This window comes from Sparus aurata, chromosome 17, assembly GCF_900880675.1.
Source record: "Sparus aurata chromosome 17, fSpaAur1.1, whole genome shotgun sequence".
In the NCBI taxonomy this organism is placed as follows: Eukaryota; Metazoa; Chordata; class Actinopteri; order Spariformes; family Sparidae; genus Sparus; species Sparus aurata.
This window is the reverse complement of record NC_044203.1, coordinates 35,897,287-35,907,930: the sequence shown is the minus strand read 5'-3', so window position 1 is coordinate 35,907,930 and position 10,644 is coordinate 35,897,287. Positions and strand designations below refer to the sequence as shown.

At 41.6% G+C, this 10,644-nt stretch overlaps 1 long non-coding RNA gene across 1 annotated transcript; it reads left to right on the top strand.

Moving 5' to 3' along the window:
- The first annotated feature begins 9,796 nt into the window (after positions 1–9,796).
- LOC115567080 (uncharacterized) lies at positions 9,797–10,389 on the top strand. Its single transcript, XR_003981135.1, has 2 exons — positions 9,797–10,052; positions 10,174–10,389. It is a non-coding gene; the product is annotated as an uncharacterized LOC115567080 (long non-coding RNA).
- The last annotated feature ends 255 nt before the right edge of the window (positions 10,390–10,644 follow it).

The window sequence follows — 10,644 nt, the reverse complement described above, 5'->3', positions numbered from 1 at the left end:
CAGCATTTTGCCATCGTAAACTGGAACGATGTCAACACACAAACACATACACACTCAATTCATGTCAATTTATGTGAAATTACACCACAATGCACTGAACAAATACTACTTATTTTATTCTAATTTTATCCATCAGTTAGTTAGATATTGTGATTTATCGTTTGACGATCATCTTGCAGTGTGTTGATTATCCAGAACTGTTGTTAGCATGGGCAACATATCATGAATCGCATTGTAAATTAATCTGTTGTTATCAGCCCTAGAGAACATCAAGACTCTCCGTAAGTAGAATTAATATAGTATTATTCTCTTTACATTTCTTTAATTTCAATTCCTCTCTTATCATGTAGTTGTGATTAGGTTTGCGCACAAAAAACACTTGGTTAGGGTTAGAAAAACATTGTGGTTTAGCTTAAAATATCTTTTTTTTGTTGCCACAAACATGTCTGGAGATGTGCCAACTGGCTGGAAATTGTTCCGAGGTCTCCTTTAAAACTATCCAGTTGGTTCTGGTTTCAAACCAGAATCTGACTGAGGTCCACAGCTTGGTAGCCTTGAGGTTGTAACTCCACCTTCCTGTCCTCCACCTCCAGATATGAAGGTCAGGTAATAAACATGCATTGTCAATATGACGCGTAGCCTACGAGATGTACAAATCTGAAGGTATCTGCGGTTTGCCGAGATGTTAACAGCTAACATTTTAATCCTGGCCATTGGACTGGATTTTGAGCTTCCACAGGAAGATGCAGACACATATTGCTTTTCAAAATGTGCACATTCACTGGACAAAATAAGAAAAGTTCTTGGCCTCATGTGTGCATAATCATCATCGTCTTATAAGATTTCTTTAGAGTAGCAACAAGTCGATTTTTATGAGAAACTGACCTCTCACTGCACTGACTGAGGTTTGAACTTATCTAAGGAGAATGAGGCTTTTAAGAACACAGCAGACTTTTGCAGTGAGCGTCCTGGGAGATCTAACAACACAACCTTAAACGATGCGAGCAGGCGCTGTATCCTAGCATCGAGACAACAAACACAGTTGCAGCACGAGGAGCGTCTCGATGTGTCTAGTCAGGAGTGAGATCACAGCGCCATCTGAGGCGTAGACGTGAAAGGAGGCAGGTCGGCCTTCTCAAGACCTTCTGAGAGGAGAAGAAACGGGTCGGTGAAAGGGAGGGTCCGCTCTGTAGGAGGGGGGCGTGCCGTGAGAGCAGGTGGGGCGGTGAAAAAGATGGGGAGAGTGTGCAGATCAGAGGGGTGTATACGAGCCGGGGACGGTCAGCATCCACTGATCTAATGACGGGCCGACTTCAGAGCGACGCTGGCTCCCTTTGCACAGCGCCAATTAACTCCGAGGGTGGGGACAGTTGATGGACAAGTCTATTATTAGCATGTGAGGAGTGCCGCAGTGCCTCAAAGAAATCAAAGAAAGAAAAGTCTTGAAGGAAGTGGCAAATGCAAAGTGAATGCGCGTGATATGCTTCATTGGCCCAATTGTGGACGTATTGCTTTCTTCTCCACACCCCCCCAACACCACCACCACCACCACCACCACCGCCACGTCGTCTCATGTGCGGAAAATACAACACAACTCTGCAGATGATGTCATTGGTGGCTCTGCAGAGGTGTCCCCTCGCTGCTGCCGAACTCAATTATAGCACTCTGGGAAACAAAAAAGGAAAAATACTCCCTCTCTTCATTCAGAGAATATCAAAGGTAGCTCGAATGCTTAAATCCTTCCAGCTGAGCAGAGCGCGGCCCGCCGCCCCTCCCCGCTCATCCCACCTATCATTGTCTACGAGCAGGAGGGGGTCGCTCGTTGATTGGGCTCCATTTCAAACACATTTTTCACGTGTCCGCCAATAAGTTTCTCCAAGGACGATCAGCGGACAGCAAAAAGCAGCGTTTCTACCAACAATTATTATGTTCTCTAGCTAATGTGCAAAATCACTCAATACTTAAATCTGCAGACTGTAATCAATCATCATTTTGCACCGTCACTGACAGGTGTAGAGTTTTATGATGATGGGTAACATAAAGTTAAGCATTGAAGTCTGAGGTTTGTAGCAAATAATAGTACTGTGAGCGGACGATTTTAAGACCTGGATGTTTTTACAGCTGAACAAAATTGAGAAAAAGCTCCGAATGCACCTCGTGATCTTTTTGTTAGGTGTCGTTTCCACGGACAACAATTAACTTTCAAGGTTTTCAAGCCGACCTGAACAAAGGCAAAGGCCTCGAGGTGTTCAGACAAAATGGAAATTTGAATATCAAATATCCAACGGGTGACTCCATCTGCTGAGGAAGGTTATGCAACACGATCAAAAGCTCCTGAGCCGCTACTGAGTGACATTTTTCACCAAGAAATGAAGGAAAGTAAAAATGTTATCTGGCTGCTAGCAAACATTTGCATGTTGTTAGCGCTACATTTTATGAGATTATTACATTTATACACAAATAAACTTCTCTGCTCCACGTCGACACATTAATGTATCAGTTATTAACAGTGATGGAATGTAACTAAGTACATTTACTCTAGTACGTGTATATCAAATCTGATGTACAATAGTGTAAATGTACATATGAATATAAGTATATTTTTGCTTTTGTTACTCATGTACATTAAATATCAGATATTTTAAGACTTACTTACTCAGCTGCTGGTCGTACGGGAGACTTTCACTTTTACCAAAGTAACATTTTAACACAATACTTTTACTTTTACTCGAGTATGACTGTTGGGTGCTCGTAACAACACCTGTTAATGATATGATATCAATATAAGAGTGAATGTTGCTGAAAATACTTTTGTAATAAGACTTGTACTTGTAACAGAGTATTGTTTATTTACATTGTGGTGTTGCTACTTGTAGTTCAGTTCTTTCCATCACAGAGGAAGAACCGCAGCGACAGTCTGAACCGGTACAGTTCTGAATATCAGAGCTGATCTCACTCGACGGAGACGATCATCTGCTTTTTTTTTTTTCCACATTTATGTTTTACTTCGCCCACGAGAGGAGACGTGAAACTTCAAAAGATTTAATTAATTCTCATTTTTTTAATCAGGTCTTAATCTTAATGTCTGCTCAGCGCTATACGGAGGTCTGATGTAACATACGCAGGGATTAAAATGCTGAAAATTAAATGCTAATAAGATTGTAATCAAGGGGAAGAAGGGCTAACGGAGATTCATGCTAACTGATGAACGGCTTGTTTCAGAGTTTCAGAGATGTGTCACAAATGTTGACACACGGAGACGTGAGAGGAATTTATAAATGTTCTTTATGAGGCATTTCAACTTAAAGGAACAGTTCACCAAAAATTGAACTTTAGTCCTCACCCTTGTGTTGTTGTAAAGTCAGAAAAAACAACAAAGAAAACATCAATTCGCTCTGTACAGCTCGTCTGCTTTGATCCAAGCCTGCAGAAACTGATTTTAGGAGATGTTATTTTACACACTTACACTTCAGACGGGCTGCATGCTAACGCTTATAGCTAAGCAGCTGCAATGATCAGTTTAGCTTTTACAATTGTGTTTTTCAAGCAGTTTGTGATCTCGAGGCTTCTGGAAACTTGGATAACACCGGACGAGCTGTATGGAGTTCTTTTGGTTGTCATTTTATGTTTTTAAATGAAGTCTCCAGCTACGTCAGGTGTTTTACTGTGAAGCTCCAGAACTGTTCTGGACTACGACACTTCAGCTGACTTTATATCATCAGGAGGAGGAGAGGAGGACTTTATATCATCAGGAGGAGGAGAGGAGGACTTTATATCATCAGGAGGAGAGGAGGACTTTATATCATCAGGAGGAGGAGAGGAGGACTTTATATCATCAGGAGGAGGAGAGGAGGACTTTATATCATCAGGAGGAGGAGAGGACTTATATCATCAGGAGGAGGAGAGGAGGACTTTATATCATCAGGAGGAGGAGAGGAGGACTTTATACCATCAGGAGGAGGAGAGGAGGACTTTATATCATCAGGAGGAGGAGAGGAGGACTTTATATCATCAGGAGGAGGAGAGGAGGACCTTATATCATCAGGAGGAGAGGAGGCTTTAGGAGGACTTTATATCATCAGGAGGAGAGGAGGACTTTATATCATCAGGAGGAGGAGAGGAGGACTTTATATCATCAGGAGGAGAGGAGGACTTTATATCATCAGGGGAGGAGAGGAGGACTTTATATCATCAGGAGGAGGAGAGGAGGACTTTATATCATCAGGAGGAGAGGAGGACTTTATATCATCAGGAGGAGAGGAGGACTTTATATCATCAGGAGGAGGAGAGGAGGACTTTATATCATCAGGAGGAGAGGAGGACTTTATATCATCAGGAGGAGGAGAGGAGGACTTTATATCATCAGGAGGAGAGGAGGACTTTATATCATCAGGGAGGAGGAGAGGAGGACTTTATATCATCAGGAGGAGAGGAGGACTTTATATCATCAGGAGGAGGAGAGGAGGACTTTATATCATCAGGAGGAGGAGAGGAGGACTTTATATCATCAGGAGGAGGAGAGGAGGACTTTATATCATCAGGAGGAGGAGAGGAGGACTTTATATCATCCGGAGGAGGAGAGGAGGACTTTATATCATCAGGAGGAGGAGAGGAGGACTTTATATCATCAGGAGGAGAGGAGGACTTTATATCATCAGGAGGAGGAGGAGGACTTTATATCATCAGGAGGAGAGGAGGACTTTATATCATCAGGAGAGGAGAGGAGGACTTTATATCATCAGGAGGAGAGAGGAGGACTTTATATCATCAGGAGGAGGAGAGGAGGGACTTTATATCATCAGGAGGAGGAGAGGAGGACTTTATATCATCAGGAGGAGGAGAGGAGGACTTTATATCATCAGGAGGAGGAGGAGGGACTTTATATCATCAGGAGGAGGAGAGGAGGACTTTATATCATCAGGAGGAGGAGAGGAGGACTTTATATCATCAGGAGGAGGAGAGGAGGACTTTATATCATCAGGAGGAGGAGAGGAGGACTTTATATCATCAGAGGAGGAGAGGAGGACTTTATATCATCAGGAGGAGAGAGGAGGACTTTATATCATCAGGAGGAGGAGAGGAGGACTTTATATCATCAGGAGGAGGAGAGGAGGACTTTATATCATCAGGAGGAGGAGAGGAGGACTTTATATCATCAGGAGGAGGAGAGGAGGACTTTATATCATCAGGAGGAGGAGAGGAGGACTTTATATCATCAGGAGGAGGAGGAGGACTTTATATCATCAGGAGGAGGAGGAGGACTTTATATCATCAGGAGGAGAGGAGGACTTTATATCATCAGGAGGAGAGGAGGACTTTATATCATCAGGAGGAGGAGAGGAGGACTTTATATCATCAGGAGGAGGAGAGGAGGACTTTATATCATCAGGAGGAGAGGAGGACTTTATATCATCAGGAGGAGGAGAGGAGGACTTTATATCATCAGGAGGGAGAGGAGGACTTTATATCCTCAGAGGAGGAGAGGAGGACTTTATATCATCAGGAGGAGGAGAGGAGGACTTTATATCATCAGGAGGAGGAGAGGAGGACTTTATATCATCAGGAGAGGAAGAGGAGGACTTTATATCATCAGGAGGAGGAGAGGAGGACTTTATATCATCAGGAGGAGGAGAGGATGACTTTATATCATCAGGAGGAGGAGAGGAGGACTTTATATCATCAGGAGGAGGAGAGGAGGACTTTATATCATCAGGAGGAGGAGAGGACTTTATATCATCAGGAGGAGGAGAGGAGGACTTTATATCATCAGGAGGAGAGGAGGACTTTATATCATCAGGAGGAGAGGAGGACTTTATATCATCAGGAGGAGGAGACGAGGACTCCATAAATCTGTTTAGAAATCCTCAAAAAGTCTCTCCTCACATGTGCAGAACTTGCCTGAGAAAAATCATGTTTTTAACTTTCCTTCAGTATCACAGTGATCCAGTGATAGTTGTCTGGACATCCACAGGTTCACTGCTAACAGGAAGTGTTAACAGATAATTCTGCAAAGTTTTAATTAAGTTTTGGAGTATTTCACATACTTTATATCATCAGGAGGAGGAGAGGATGACTGGATTTACATTTTTGCGTGAACTGTTCCTTTAAATCATAAAAAGTAACTGAAATACAGTAAATATTCACCAATAAATACGATAAACAGTGATTGCAGCTCTTGATTATCATACCAGTACGATGTGACGACATCTATACATTTGTAAATGTCATTCCTGGACAACAACTTGGTAAGAAAACCAACAAAATACAGAAAATATAAAAATCTCTTTTCCCTTAAATGCATAAAAAAAAACAGCGAAAAGACCAAAACTGACTTGATTCAACAGGTTTTGTTTGTGTCACAGCCTGATGCATCTTCTTCCTGTGGACCACAGAGCTCCATCATATGTGGATTAATCCGCCGCTGGAAATAGTCCCTGATATCTCCTCCTTTTCTTTGTTTAATAAGATACAAACAGTGTAAAATAATCCAGTGAGCAGCTTTCAGGCAGATATTTATTCATCTTTACACCTCGATGACCTCATCGCTGCTCTGTTTGGACTGTATGTGTGTGTTTATGATACTTATCTATAATTCCCAGTGTATTAAAAGCTGAATTTTTAATTTTTAATGGAACAACAACAGCAACAAAAAGGAGTGTAATGTTAACTCATGCGTCCCCTCAGGTCCTGTATTAAACTGCAGGAATATTAAAAGCAGTAATAACACCAGGAGAGATAAAAAACCAGGAGCATCCCCACAGATTCTCTTTACATTGTGCAAGAAAAGAAAAAGAAACCTGTGATTATTACTGAGATTTTCTTTTCTTCCACCTTCCTGCATGTAGAGAGGGATAATCACATGCTGCAGCTTATCTTTGTGAATGTGTTCTCCTTTATGTGAAGAGCATTTCGTCTGTTGTTCAGGAGGTATATGTCTGTGTGCTCCCATCACTTGGAGGAGGTGGAGGGCGGATTAAAGTGAGGCTAATCTCCAATCCAGGGCCTCCTCCTCCTCCTCCTCCTCCTCCACCTCCTCCTCCTCCTCCTCTCGTTCCTTCAGTTCAGCCTCCCTGCAGCTGCCAGGTTGCTGTTCCACTTGTCCGCGGCGGCTTTATTCATGAGGAAGAGGGACGATGGGGGGAGAAAACAAGCAAAATGAAAATGGCAGCTGTTTGTTTACGCGTTCCCACGACTCCATGCCAATTAAGCATCGTCATTCCGTCAGCCGCTTGTCTTCCCTGATTAGACACCCCTCAGCAGACAAGGCGAGAGGGAGAGAGCGGGAGAGAGGGGCCCGGAGGGAGGAGGAGCAGGAGGCCCGGAGAGGAGCGCTCCTGCCCGGGCACCGACACGCACCGAGGCCCGCTCCTCTGGTTCTTATGAAACATCAGCATTTTTAAATTTTTTTTAGGATCTTTTTTAATTTGTATATCACAGATAATATACAGGATGATTTAAACCACATTTATCATGATAAACAGAGAGATTTCTACATGCAATATCATCATGAAGCCACGTTTTTATTATATCCGCTCCTCTGTGACGATATTAGAGATTTAAAACTCTGTTTTTAATAATAATTTACAGGATTACATCATGTTTTATTTCATTATGTTTAATAAAGAACAAAAAATACATAATCTACCTTGACGTTTTATATATTTTTTAATTTTCAAAAAGTTTTTAAGGCCATAAAATCAAACCTTTGGAAAATAAAAGCACACAAACTTTTATTTCTTTATTTTTTTTTGTGCAGAAAATACGAGATTTTAAGTTATTTATTCAACTAATCTTTGACTTTCTGCTTAAAATCTAAACGTCGAGTTGGCCTTCAGCTAACAGTAATATTCAAAATGTATAATGACTGAAGGATTGTAGTTATTAAAATGATTTCAAAGGATAAAATCACATTTTTCCAAACTACCAGGCCCACTTTAACTTCACCTCAAACGCTGTTAAATCATCGAGCTGCAGCATTTTTATCTGAGGTGTAATTTGCTGCTTTAGTTTGTTTTTAGTTCTGAAATTACTTTAAATAAATGAAACAGAAAGAAAAAAAGTATTTTCTGGAGATTACTACTATCGAAAAATGAGGTTTGGTGGATGATTTCGATTTAAAAAAAAAATGTTTTTGTGGTTGTGACGTGTCGACATAAATCCGATCCTTGTGCCACGTCCAAATATTTAAGCCGGCCTGTGGGAGCTTTATGCATCACATCTGAAATAATAAAATATAACGAATTGCTGCTGCATGAATGAGGAGCTGCAGGTGATGATTCACAGGCCTGAGAATGAGCAGCAGTAATAATCCACCCACTGGAGGTAAAACTCAGCGTTTCCGTGTCGTTTTAACTCAACACACATGTGCATCTACACCAGACTCCTAACAAAAAACACTCGATTTAAAGGCAGGATTCTTCTTCTCCTCCTCCTCCTCTAGCAGCAGCATGACGGATGTGTGTTTCTGGTTATTATTGGATTACTTCACGCTTTAAATTGCAATTAGGCTCAAATGAGTCACCAGATATGAATAATATGAATCCATGGCACCAGAGTTCTGCACGACCTGGAAATGTTCTGCTGCATGCTCTTTACAATAATAATAATAATAATAATAATAATAATAATAATAATAATTTCATTTCTCTGCATGTTATTAAATAAATACAGGTTATATAATGAAAGATAACATTTGACTTTCTCAGTCAGTTATTACATTAATGTAGTGGAGTAAAAAGGAAAATGGAAATACTCAAATAAAGTACAATTACCTCATATTATACTTTATTGTACAGTAATTGAGTAGATGTATTTAGTTACATTCCATCACTGGAAAAGGCTCAAACTTCTGATTAGTTAAAGGAACTGTAAAATTGTCACTCATCACATACATGTAAATATATAAAATAAATATTAGCTAATCCAACTTCTTCTTCTTCTTCTTCTTCTTCTTCTTCTTTGTAGTAATATTGCTAAATTTATTGTAAAATATCACATTTATCACTCATGCTGCTGTCTCCTCCATCTTCCCATCACTGTCCAGTCTTTGCAGATTTATAAGAGACTCTGGTAAAAGTAGAAGTACTGATTCAGCTTGTTTACTCCAGTAAAGTAATAGATTACAGGCTCTGACATGTACTCAGAGTATCAGAGTAAAAAGTCTCCCTCTGAAGGACATTTGTGGTCAAAGCTAACTGAAGCTCACGTCATATTAATAGAATTCAAGGACTATTAAAGTTAAAGGTAGAATCAGTAGGATTTGTCCCAGCTGTTCCTGAACGCACCACAAAGACAGTTGATTGTTGAGTGTCATTCCCAGGACGTCAAATAGACACATGTTGGGTTGGTAAAGCGTCCCGAGCAGCAACAAAGAGAGAAAATCAGAAACTCTCTGCAGATACGAGACACTAACACGCCTTTTCTCCACATTCACGTCTCCCTCTCTGTCTGTTTACGCCTTCTTACGGCTTTTACGTCTTTGTCTCGTCTCGCTGCGTCTGCCGTGCGTGATGTGCTCTGATTGGTCCACATCAGTCTGCTGATGCTGGGAAATAACAAGAATCCAGAATTCACCTCGGATGCATCAAACTAAAGTAACGAGGCTGTTCTGAAGCTGTGAGGAGGAGAAAGTTCAGGTGTAGAGAGGAGAAGTCTCACAGATACTCAGGTAAAGTACAGATACATGAAACATGTACTGATGAGAGAAATGAAGTATTTGTACTTGGTTACTGCCCACCTGTGGAGTTTGCCCTCCAGGCCAGCAGGGGGCAGTGTGACCGATAAGATGGAGGCTGTCAGTGTTTCACAGTTTAGATTGTGTAGACGGTTTGAAGAAACGTGTGTTGGCTCTGCTTTGTTCCAGTTCCGACCTCCTTTCATGAACACACCTGCAGTCACAGCGAGCACTCAGGTGTTTGGAGAACAGGTAGCCAGCCGCTCGACATCTCAGACGACCTGAGTGCCGTCCTCCTCTCTCTCCCTCTCTGTGGGAGGAGGTGCTGCAGGATCCCACAGCCTCCTCCTGAGGAAAGACTGGATGTGTGAGACAGTGTGTGAGTGTCGGCCATCATCTCCTGTTGGTAGAAACTTGACTTCTTTGTGCTTTTTCTGTGGACATGTGACGATCAATAACCAGGAAGTTTGACACGATGATTTCTGCATTTATAATCTCAGCTAGAAGCAACAAAACAACGACAGAGTCATCAAAGCATCCTGTCAGTTTGCTGCACGGTGTGATGTTTAAGAGGATGTTGGAAAGGAAAACATGCAGAAGAAGAAGAAGATTCCTCCACAGACTCCATGTTTGTTTACTACCGTGGTCGTGGAAACGGTCTGATTACCTCCACCTGTGCGCTTGCATGCCTCCTGAAATAAAAACTACAGAACGACCATCGTGTTTACATCCCATAATCCATTACGAATGCTTGGACACCTCAGATCCAGAAGTCGTGGGCAGTGATCCGGTGTTAGTAGCAGAAACTCGCTAACTGAAAGAACTTCTGCAGGTGTGGTGAAGATTTCGATGATAACATTGTGCTGCTGTTACACTGTGGGATTGTGGGTAGTGTAGTATCTCTCCATGACATCATGACGAGAACTCATTTTTTTAAATTAATAAAACAACGCTGATTTACAGACTTAAGG